Raw genomic sequence first — 13,192 nt, 5'->3', positions numbered from 1 at the left:
TTGTTCAAAATCTCAGTCTCACAGTATAATTGTAAGGTGCTCAGTCTGTTCTCCTAATTTTGTCATGTTTATGAGCTCTGTATCAATTAAAGTACTTTATCTTACATCGTTTAATAAATGTGTCTAAACATACAGATATGTGTGAGTGTGAATCACCAGTACCTAAAACTAATGGTTTTAAATTGTTTAAGGGAAACATAAATGTAATAAAACACAAATATTACTCAACAGTGGTCATAACGTTAATGTACAGTATGTATCCTTGAGTCATAATAGAATATATAAAGCACAAAGGGTCACCTTGTCCATAATTCGGTCTTCCACTTGTCTCCACTAGAGGTCACTCACATCCTACTAAACTGAGTAGGATACAGATACATTAATGTGTATCTACTCATTATTCCCTGGAAACTGGGATAATATTAAAGGTCCACTAATAATTTCTCCATAATAAAAAATACATGAATATATAATTCTTTATAAAAGTCAGTTTAAAAATAACACACTCTGCAACATCAGTATACTAATAAAAGTGTAATTTATTTAAATATTTAATTATTTAAGTAAGATTTTTTTATGCATTTTAAATAAATTAATGCTCGTCAAGGCTGTGTATCTGATCAAAAACACAGAAATTTTTTTAAATGTAAAACAACATAATTTACATAATTTATTCCTGTGATGCAAAGCTGAATTTTCAGCATCACTACTCCAGTATTCAGTGTCACATGATTCTTCAGAAATCTTTCTAATATTCTGATTTATTATCAATGGTGGAAACTGTTGTGTTGCTAAAAAAAATTTTGGAACCTGTGATACTTTTTCAAGATTCTTTGATGAATAAAAAGTTAAAAATAACAGCATTTATATATCAGAATTTACACTACTGTTCTAAAGTTTGGAGTTAAAAGTCTTGCTAATGAATGAATGAATAATTGTAATAAATCAGCATATTAGAATGATTTCTGAAGGATCATGTGACACTTAAGACTGGAGTAACAGCTGATGAAAATTCAGCTTTGCATCACAGGAATAAATTCTATTTTAAAGTATATTAAATAAAAAAAACATTATTTTATATTGTAAAAACATTTTGCAATATTATTGTTTTTTTTCCCTGTATCTTAGATCAAATAAATGCAGTCTTAATGAGCATAAGAGACTTCCTTATATGTATATGTATTGTTCAAAAGTAGAATATTTGTATTTAGTTTCAATTTATTTTATTTTTGGTGATTTTTGTAGCCTACTTCAACTTCAATTTATTTAATTTCAATTAGTTGCCAAGGCAATATTTCTAAAATTTTCTTTTTTTAGGTATATGTCAAATATTTATATTCCATTTTAAATTTTAATAATTTTAGTTTTGGATTTTGTTAGGGAAAAAAAACTGAATAAAAGCTGTTTCTGCACATTTCTGCAATGACACTGATAACAGTGTAACTATAAAACAGACAGGACAACATAAAACATAATTGAGTGTTCCTTTAAAGTTTAAACTATGTATTTTCAACTGTAATAAACATAGAAAATACAGGACATTTTCAAGAGTGGAGCCATGAAATAAAACAAATTGCTAGGTAGGCCATGTTGGTGATCACAGGAGAGTGGATTAATTGAGACACTCTCAACCACACAGCATCCAAACATGACAGCTACAGAGACATGCTGCTTTAGACACATCTGTTTGCTGCTGACTGCAAATAAAAGCAGCATTATACTGTTGCTATGGCGTTGGACAACCTCCCACTGTTATAGCATGAGAGGATGGCGAGCAGTGTAATTGTAGAATGACTGCAAGGCCAAGTCTTACCAACAAATTATAAAGCAGGGACCAGTAATACAGGCTGCCGCAGCATGAACTCATACTCAATGGCTACTTATCATTTTCAAGAAATAAACAGATGCTGTATTTTGCTCCGTGTCCTAGAAATACCCCAACCAGCAGATATTTTGAGCGCAGTTGCTGCCGGACCTGGACTGTCCTCTGTAGCAGACTGAGATCTGAGACCTCCAGCAGACCAAGGTTAGAGAAGTCTGAAGTCTGCATGCATAAAAAGCAGTATATGCTAAAATCTTCATTGGTCTGGATAAACACAGGAAGTTTTATAATACTAAAAAAATAACACCTGCACCTGCAGGAACTGGTCATACATGCGAAAAGAAGTTAATTCAAGTGCGGTAGTGAAGTATACTTTCAGTCTACTTTTTATGTACTTCTCATACAATGACATTTAAGTATACTTGATTTATACTTAGAAAAAGTCTATTTAAGCTATACTTGTGTTTTGAGAATCTGTGTTTTCATTGTTATATGCAAGGGGCTATTGCACATCTTCTGTACAGACTTTCCAAAACACAAGTGAAGAAGAAACCGAAACAACGGATGCGTCCACATGTAATCTAACACATACATAAAACAGCATCAAAAACATAGATATGTAAAACTGTGTAACGTTATGGAAAAAAAGGACCCATGAAGAGGTAATAATGACTGGCAAGCTTTGGGTGTTGATCAACTCCATCTACATTTTGATGATCATGAATAGTCTTTTTGTAGTCAAAATGTTGTTTATTTATTCAGTTTTCAATTCAATTCATATTGCTTTATTGGCATGACATACTTGGGTACATATTGCCAAAGCATTGTATACAGCAGAATAATAATAATAATAAAAAAATAAAATAAAAAAATCTTTATTTATGAAACTTAACCACATTCAAGTGTTTATAAGAAAAGTAATGCATGAAGCTAGATTTTTTGTTTGCAAGCAGATGTTTTTCTTATGATGTTCTGTATGTTCAGATACTCAACATATATAAAAATTAATACCTAAATAGGGACATAGTAGTATACTTAAAGTATGATGTAAATTTCATAAGCAAAATAATCTGCTATTGGGGTAAGAAAAATAATCTTATTTCAAACAGAAAACAAGATTATTTTTTTTACCACATTGGCAGATTATTTAGCTTGTTTCAAGCAAAAATGCACTTAATTTTCAGTTGTTTTTACTGAAAACAAGAAAATAATTTAGGAATTTCCTTGATTTAGGAATTTTTTTTTAGATATTTTGGCTGGAAACAAGACAAAAAATCTAAGTAAGATTTTTTTTTTTTTTTTGCAGTGTATACTTCAGAGTGTACTAAAAATGCAGAAAACAGTCTTTAATTAGTAAACTATCAGTATACCTAAAAGATTGCTTGACCAGCAACATGACCAGCATAAACCAGCAAAGGACCAGCATAAACCAGCTAAAACCAGCATCCCAGCCAATTTAGTCCCAAGAAGTACTGAAACAGTACACTTAAAAGTATACTACTAGTACACTGATATTTTAATACTACATAAACTTAAAATATACTTGAAAAAAGAGTAGTTCACTTTCAGAACAAAAATTTACAGAAAATGTACAGTACTCACTCACTTGTCATCTAAGATGTTCATGTTTTTTTTTCTTCAGCTGTAAAGAAATTATGTTATTAAAAACATTTCAGAATTTCTCTCCATAGGGAGGGTGAGTACATTATCTGTAAATTTTTGTTCTGAATGTGAACTACTCCTTTAAGTATACTCAATAAAATAAACTTAAGTATACTTCTTTTTGGTAAAGGTCACATACATTTTTCTAAACTGCAATGTGAATATATACAGTATATATATAGCCTATATGGGCAAAAATGTGTGAAAAAACATAACATGTGGCGCCAGTTCTATAGTGTTTGCACTCCCTGGTGAAAAAACCAGCTAAAACCAGCCTAGGCTGGTTGGCTGGTTTTAGCTGGTCAACCAGCCTGGTTTTAGCTGGTCATAGCTGGGAGGCAGGCTGGTTTTAGAGGGGTTTTGGCCATTTTTCCAGCCTGGCCAGGCTGGTCAGGCTGGTCTTAGCTGGTCAGGCTGGGAAACCACCAGCTAAAACCAGCCTGACCAGCCTGGCCAGGCTGGGAGACCAGCTAAAACCAGCCATTTCCAGCTTAAACCAGCTAAGACCAGCCAACCAGCCTAGGCTGGTTTTAGCTGGTTTTTTCCAATTTGGTCAATTACCCAGATGCACGGCCATTTTGGCGATACTTGGATGTAAACAACAAAATACTGCCCTTTCATGCACGGTTAATTTAATTCTGTGACCCTGGACCACAAAACCAGTCATAAGGTTAAATTTTACAAAACTGAGATGTATACATCATATGAAAGCTCAATAAATAAGCTTTCTATTGATGTTTGGTTTGTTAGGATAGGACAATATTTGGCCGAGATACATCTATTTGAAAATCTGGAATCTGAGGGTGCAAATAAATCAAAATACTGAGAAAATCACCTTTAAAGTTTTCCACATTAAGTTCTTAACAATGCATATTACTAATCAAAAATTAAATTTTGATATGTTTACAGTAGGAATTTTACAAAAAATCTTCATGGATTTTAGCCTAATATTTCACCTACCTGACTGGAAATGATAAAAACAAACACGAATTTTGTCAAGATTCTGGAAATCCTGGTTCAGTTTGGCCAACGACAAACGCCTTTTGTTCCTCAGACAGTTTTTTTTTTTTTTTGCATTCTTCTCCTTGATTTGTTACAACTTTTGGCAGTTTACTCCAAACGCGTTATTTCCCAATCGGATCGATTAGTACAGCCCAAAACATAATAATTAACAATTTTTATTCGAGTTTCGTCTATCAAATCATGTTGAGCCACTAGGTGGCGATATTGTGTTAAGTTTGAGAAACTCCTCAGTTCATTTCATGAACCACGAGAGTCAGAAGTTTACAGAAAGAGACTGAAATAGTCATAGAGTTATGATAATAGGGTTGTGTGTTCTTTAAAGAAATATAACTAGGGTGGAGAGGGAATGAAAGTTTGAGGGTTTTCCTTAAGTCATCAAGTTCAAGTTCAGTCAAAGATGAATGCGTATGAGAGCGTGTAATTGAATTAGAGCCTCATCCTCAAACTGACTGAGAAAGACAGAGAGCAGAACACTTCAAGAAAGATACATTCAATTCAATTCAATTCAATTAAATTCAAGTTTATTTGTATAGCGCTTTTCACAATACAAATCGTTGCAAAGCAGCTGTACAAAAAAAATGTAGGCTACTACAATATATTTTACGGTGCCCGCCAGGGGACACCTTCGGTTCACTTATGTTTGTCGTGGCCACGAGATATTAATTCGTGGGAACGTCATATTAACTCGTGGGAACGTCATATTATGTCGTGGCCACGACATAATATCACGTTCCCACGAATTAATATCTCGTGGCCACGACAAACATAAGTGAACCGAAGGTGTCCCCTGGCGGGCACCGTAATATTTAGTAGCTTATTAGTGGTGACTACTAATCCCGTGGCAGAAACAGAGAAACAAATAGAGAAATAATTAGCGTAGCTGCTGTTCCAACCAAGCAAAAATTATGTGTTTTGCCCAAGTTGAAGAATGTTGATGTGCATTTGATCAGATGTAACTGAAGTACAATGTTATGAGATACATTATGTGAATGCTTGGCTAAAGAGATGAGTCTTTAATCTAGATTTAAACATACAGAGTGTGTCTGAACCCCGAACGTTATCAGGAAGGCTATTCCAGAGTTTGGGAGCCAAATGTGAAAAGGCTCTCCCTCCTTAGTGGACTTTGCTATCCTAGGTACTACCAAAAGTCGAGAGTTTTGTGACCTTAGGGAGCGTGAGGGATTGTAGCGTGGTAGGAGACTAGTTAGGTATGCAGGAGCTAAACCATTAAGGGCCTTATAGGTAAGAAGTAATATTTTGTAAGTGATACGTAGCCAGTGTAGAGACCGTAAAATTGGGGTAATATGATCATATTTTACATCTGTTTGAATAATAAACAGTTCGTTAGGTGTATCTTTTTGCACTCTAATAGATTGTTATAGTTGATTGCAGTGTTGTGTTTTTAAATGCCGGACAGTTTTCATTGCTCGCTTGCCTGAGTTCATTAAGTCCTGATGGTGATGCCAGCAATAGTGGAGTCATTGTTCACAACTGCTAATTAACATGAGGAAATTGCCACATGCTAATGAGCAGAATTGTTCGGTCAAGCTTATTAGCAAATCTTGGCAGCATCTCTTGGGCTTTTGCCTGGAGAGAGACTTAAAGAAAGAGAACGGCAGGAAGATAGATGCACTAAGCCTTCAGGGTGAGTAAGAGGGCACAGAACACATGTTTACTGCAGAAACAAGAGTTCATCCTTGGATAATCCAGACCATCAGCATCCTAACTTTAGATTTGTGGGTAATGCATAGTAAGGGTCATTCCTGGGATTGGGTGCCTTATGTGTCCCCAGGTAGCCTAACATCATGATATTATGTCCTTAAAATCAATTGGAAAGTTGTCTTTGATATAAATAACACCTTTTGAACTTTAAACATATTAAAGGTAAAACCCCCCTCCGAAATATTTTACAGCATTTTAAACCACCAAAAAACACCATTTCTGCTATGTCCCCAGGCCTGTGTCTGCCATTTCAATAATGAATATAACACTTAATATTTTTTATTTTTTCAGATTTTTTTTACGTTTTTTGGTATATCATTAATATTTTTCTCTAACGTGTGTGTGTGTGTGTGTGTGTGTGTGTGTGTATATATTCAAGTATTAAACCATAAAATAAGGTTTTTAGCTTATTGTCCACAAATGAAAGTTGGAAAAAGTAAATTATCTTTTCGTTAGAGGGAAAACAACTGAGAACGGTGAGAGAAAGCCTCTGAAAATGACCCATTCCCCTTAACAGGGTGGATATGTTGAAGTTGACTACATCAAATTGGAAAGATAAAACAAGTAAAAGCAGACAATTAACAAAACAGAGGCTCTCTCATCTTTCCTAGTTGTTTTTCCCCTAATTAAATAATTTGATATGATGCAATATCCTTTTTAAGATGTAAAAACTTTAATGTAAAGGGCCAGTAGTCCAATATAACAGGGTGGATAATATTTTTTAAAAACGAATTTGATAGTACTGATATACCAAACAACATGAAAAAAGATATTTGGTGGTTTAAAATGCTGTAAAAAAGTTTGAATTATTTTTAAAAACATATGCTTAAGGTTTAAAATGTGTTATGTTAAAGAAAAAATTTTAAATTAATGTTGTTGAAAATGTTAAGGCAATAATATCATGACCTTTTTTGTGTATAAAAAAGGTACCGAATCCCAGGAAAGACCCACAAGTTTCATAATCTGTTTACTTTCCCGAAGTAACTAATAAAATAATACCTCACTTTTAAATTTACAAAAAATAATTAAGTTACTTTTTCCATATAAGTAATGTTTCATGCAAGTATTTTTGTTTTCTTTGCGCACATAAAGTATTCTCGTAGCTTCATACAATTATGGTTAAACCACTGATGTCACATGGACTATTTTTTGTCCTTACTACCTTTCTAGGCCTTGAATGTCTCAGTTGTGTTGCTGTCTATGCAGGGTCAGAAAGCTCTCGGGTTTCATCAAAAAATATCTTAATTTGTGCTCTGTAGATGAACAAAGGTCTAACAGGATTGGAACGTCATTAAGGTGAGTAATTAATGACAGAATTTTTATTTTGGGTGAACTATCCCTTTAATAATAATAATAATTATATTATTCCCATTGTAATTTAAAAACAACATTTAATATTTTAAAATAAAAGTTAAACTTTAACTGGACTTCAATAAGTGAGGTTTAGTAAGGCAGAGTTCATACACTTGGTGCTTTAAAAGGTTCTTCACAGTGATGCCATAGAAGAACCATTTTTGGTTCCGCAAAGAACCATCTCTTTTTCACCTTTTTAAAATCTGAAGAAAAATCTTTCACCACAAAGAACCTTTAGTGAAACAGAAAGGTTCTTCAAATGTTAAAGGTTCCTTGTGGAACCATTGTTCTTCTATGGCATCGTGAAGCAGCTTTGTTTTTAAGAGTGTATCATCCCCTCACATCTGGCTTTTGCATGTGCAAATGCATTAGTCTTACAGATTCATTATATCCAGTGCTTGCCTATTGCTGTGAAAACAATTTCATGCCTATTAACCAGGATTTTGCATTGTTACACCAGCAGAGATTGATTTTATGCTATGTTGGCAGATTTTCCTTGAGCCGTGTACTGGATCATGCATTTGGCTAAACACTTGAGACGTTTGGAAATATGAATATGTCTGCTAAAACAAGTCAAAGAGATGTGGGGAAGTGTGGCTGTTAGATGCTCCAAACCACAGCTTGTTTTGGAAGGGTTTGAAAATGTTGAACATTTCTCAAAGTTACATTGCAATCCAATGTTTGGCTAGAAAAACGGACAATTCTTCTTTTAGGTAAGGGCTGTTCAGGTGAGCATTCACCCGTGTCACTTGTGCCAGCATGAAATTGTCCTTTTTATCTTCCTGCCTTTTCCCTGGAGGACTATAGAGATACCCTTCCAGCATGAAAACAGCAGCCCAGAGTATTCCTACACCCAAACGTCCGACTGGTCTGCCGAGTTGGACTGGGGCGAAATACTTTGATAGGGGTCGGTTGGAAAAGCTTGGTGTGGGTCAGCATCATCAGGGCCGGTTGATCCGTTACATATCCAGTGGAATGTTTATCCAGTTGTACTGTGGTTTGAGAGGCAGGAGAACTTAACCGCAGAGACCTCCTGCTTGATCACTGGAGGTAAGCTCTGCAGGGGCCTGTAACTCACTGTACTTTCCCGACACTGTGTTGAAGGAAGGGGGTAAAGCATATAAGTGTGTTTAGAGATGTCCTCCCACTACCCTGCGTATATCTGCTCAACCGGGCATCCATCAACAGATCTCCTTTCATCCAAAAAGCCCTTCCTTAAGGATGAAAGCACTGCAGCAGCTGTTAATCAAATGTCCAGATACTAGAGGTCCACTGATTCCGATAAATCGGTACTGAAATATACAGTACTGAAAAATATATGAAATTTGTTTAGTTTATTATCTAAAATGCCAAATATTACCAGATTAATAACTAGAACATCAGTTTGATAATTTATGATCCATTATTTATTAATGTCTTTCCTTCTTCAGTTGAAAAGAACATGATGAGCAAGTGCAAAATGAACATTTGTGGTTAGAAAGTATATAATTTGTCATTTATTTTAGAAAATGGTTGTTTGTTTCACTAGGTAAGACCCTTATTCCTCGGCTTGGATCGTTTAGTGCCCTTTGAAGCTGCATTGAAGCTGCAATTTGGATTTTTAACCCATTAATCCCCATTAAAAAACCTGGAATGTTTTCTTTAAAAACCTTACTTTCTTTTTGACTGAAGAAAAAAAGACATCTTGGATGACATAGGGGTGAGTAAATTATTAGGCATTTTTAATTCTGGGATGAACTAATCCTTTAACTGGCCTTATATACAAAGAAATACTATTCACTCCTTCAGTTCTCTACAACTTCAACAAATCACAATATAAATACTGTAATGACCCAGCTGTCAACAGTAGCAGCCGGTGCATTATGGGTATTTGTTTATGGGAGTTCATTTATGTGTTATTTAAGCAAGATGGTTTGGTTTTTGTATTAGCAATGTTATGTGTGTTTATGTTCAAGTTAGTTTGGGTGGGTTTGGTTCATTTACTGCCCTGTTATAAATAAAGTGTGCTGTTACCATGATGGAGAGAGATGTGAAGGGGAGGGACTTGCCAATATGGCCTTGCCTGTAAAGGTTCTTCTTCTGTGTTCAAAATAAAGGGTGAAGAACGTAATACTGCCGCCTACTGGTCTGTCCTGCCTTTATCACTGCTCACAGAGACACTCAAGGGTCGTGCGGTGTATGGGACATGAGTGCTCGCACTTTCTGCTGCAAAGCATAGATGCTAGCACCCTGTTAATGATTAGCTTAACCACAGTTTAATAGCCTAGCTTAGCTCCAGTCAGCCCATAATCTATAGAATAACAGTGAGTTGTTACAGTGGTGTCAGAAGTGGGATCTAGGCCGTTTAGAAGACGCTGTTATGGAGCAAAGTATAGGTGAATTAGAGCGTGCTATCAGAGAGAACAGCATCATGTTAGAGCACCTGACAAGCGTGACGACACGGGGAAGCAGGGCTCCGCACCAGCCTGTTGGTGCCAGCGTTCCCCGGACGGGGTACCGCTCTCATGGTCGAGGGAACAACGAACCTACGGCCGCCACACCAACACTCCAAATCAATGGCCGACCAGGCCTCCTCACACGAACACCTGCTAAGCTGCCACGATACAGCGGGTTGACGCCCCTGGAGCCCTACCTGGCACAGGTCGACATGGCTGCCCTCCATGATGGATGGAGCTGTGAGGAGACCGCGACTCACTTGGCCCTCGCTTTGGAGGGTCCCGCACTTCAGGTCCTCATAGATCTGTCCCCTGAAGAGCGGCATGATATCCAGGCCCTCACTGCCGCTCTCAACCGCCGCTTCGGGCAGAGAAGTTCTGCAGAGCAGAGCAGGGAGGAGCTGACTAACCGACGTCGACGGGAAGGAGAGAGCGTGGGCTCATTTGCCGCTGACATACGGGTCTATGCCAGGAAGGGCTACCCTACCTTCCCGGCTGCAGCGAGGGAAGAATTAAGCCTCCACGCTTTCCTGCGGGGCCTTACACCTGAGCGGTTCCGCCAGCATGTCCGCCTGTTGTCACCCCGAGACCTAAGTGAGGCACTGAGAGAGGCTGAGCGAGCCGAGGAAGTGCTACAGGCTGGGCCGGTGACAGGCCGGTCTCCACTCCAGCGCCAGCTGGCGAGAGCAGCTGAACGAGGGGTGGACGGGGACCAGCCTGAGGAGGAGGAGGCCAGCCGGGCACAACCTGTGGTGACCCCTCGACGGAGGTCGAGACTAGACCTCTGCTTCCGCTGCGGTGAACCGGGGCACTTTGCCAGGGACTGCCCTGCCCCGAGCCCCCGGCCCCGGGTAACATCACCCCCGGGAAACGACCTCGGAGTGAGGCAGTGAGGGGACCCTCACCCCGTTCTTTGGCACCCCTCCACAATGACTGCCCTACTGTGGGGCGCTGCGGGCTTGCCAGAGGATTGTACCTTGACTGTTTTGTTGACGGGCAGCCCTGCAGTGCCCTGGTGGATACGGGGTCCACCATTTGCTTGCTACGAAAAGGACTGTTATCAGGAACGGCCGGTCCTCTTCCGGAGGACTGGACCCCCACCAATACCGAACTGCTCACCGTCACGGGGGAAAGGACAGTAATGCCTGGGAAGAAGCTGTTGTCTGTGGTGGTGGGGACAAGCCAGACAAGCCATGAGTTCTGGCTCGCCGACATCAGAGATGAGTGCATTGTTGGTTTGGACTTGTTGGCCCACTGGGGAGCACGTGTCGACGTGCCAGGGGCCGCCCTCTGCTTCGGTAATGAGACCGTGCCGCTCCGGTTGGGCCGGGGCCGTCATGGAGAGGTCGCCGCCCCACAGTCTCTGCCTAGACTCCAGTACTCGTCAGCTCCAGCTGCAGAGACACAGGGGGAGCCCCGTGGGAGTATTGCAGCTCAGATCAGCGCGTCTCCGCCACTACCACCGCATGCTACACCGTCACCTGAGACTGTTGATGCTGTTGAGGAGTTGGGGCAACGTAGCAGTGAGCATCTGAGCGCGCCACAGCAGGAGCAATTACAACGTCTATTGAGAGACTTTGTGGACATTTTTGCAGCTCGAGAGCAGGACTGTACCAGGACAACGCTGGTGCAGCATCACATTGAAACTGGCCACGCTGCCCCCATTCGCTTGCGCCCCCACAGACTGCCTTTCGCAAAGCGCCAGGCTGCTGAAGAAATGATCCGAGATATGGCAGCTAACGGCATTATTGAGCCATCGGAGAGTCCCTGGGCCGCGCCCATGGTTATGGTGCGGAAGAAAACGGGGGGGTGGCGCCCCTGTGTGGACTTTCGGCGACTAAATGCAGTCACCCGCAAGGACTCATACCCGCTGCCGCGTATTGACGATGCGTTGGATTATGTAGCTGGATCCTGTTGGTTCAGCTCTTTGGACTTGCGCAGCGGGTATTGGCAAGTAGAGCTGGCATCAGAGGCCCGGCCCAAAACTGCGTTTACTATAGGACAAGGACTGTGGCAGTTTAAGGTGATGCCCTTTGGACTGTCCAATGCTCCAGCCACCTTTGAGAGGCTGATGGAGCGGGTCCTTAAAGACATTCCCCGCACCCGCTGTGTGGTCTACTTGGACGATCTGTTGGTCCATGCCAGAGACTTTGACCAGGCTGTCCACAACTTACGGGAGGTCCTGACAGCCATCCGTAGTGCCGGGTTGCGGTTGAACCCGGCCAAGTGTAACCTGCTCACCCGTCAGACGCAGTTCCTGGGGCACGTGGTTAGTGAGAGCGGGGTGGCTACTGACCCAACGAAGGTGGCCGCAGTGAGGGACTGGCCCCCACCAATCAATATCACTGAGCTGCGGAGCTTTCTGGGTTTGGCGTCCTATTATAGGAGGTTTGTCAGAGACTTTGCAACCATTGCCAGCCCCTTACATCAGCTGACAAACAAGGGCTGGCGGTTTGGGTGGTCGGAGGACTGCGCAGTGGCCTTCCAGCAGCTAAAAGCTGCTCTCATCGATGCTCCTGTGCTGGCCTACCCTGATCCCAACAAACCTTTCATTGTGGACACCGACGCTAGTAACGTTGGGGTCGGGGCTGTACTCTCCCAGAAGGGGGAGACAGGGGAACGAGTGGTGGCCTACTATAGTTGCAGCCTCAGTCGACCAGAAAGAAACTACTGCGTCACCCGGCGTGAGTTGCTTGCGGTAGTCCTGGCGGTCCGTCACTTCAGGCCCTACCTCCTGGGCACCAGGTTCACACTGAGGACCGACCACGCTAGCCTCACCTGGATGCTGAACTTCCGCCAGCCAGAGGGCCAGGTGGCAAGGTGGCTGGAGATACTTCAAGAGTACGACTTTGAGGTTCAGCACCGACCAGGTCGGCAGCATGCCAATGCTGATGCCCTCTCCAGACGTCCATGCCTCGCTGATGAGTGTCGGTATTGCGGTCGCCAGGAAGAACGAGGTCTGGGACCATCGGTGGCGGCGGCAGGACCGGGTGACAGCAGGAGAGATGAGGAGCCCTTCACCACCGAGCAGCTGAGGCAACAGCAGGCGAATGATCGGGTGCTGATGAAGGTGAGAAGCTGGCTGGAGGCCCGAACACGCCCGGACTGGCCAGCCGTGTCCTCCCAGGGGCGCGAGATCAAGTCGCTTCATTCTCAGTGGGGCAGCCTGGAGGTC

Source organism: Garra rufa, chromosome 13 (assembly GCF_049309525.1).
Source record: "Garra rufa chromosome 13, GarRuf1.0, whole genome shotgun sequence".
Lineage (NCBI taxonomy): Eukaryota > Metazoa > Chordata > Actinopteri > Cypriniformes > Cyprinidae > Garra > Garra rufa.
Note: the sequence above shows the minus strand (reverse complement) of the source record.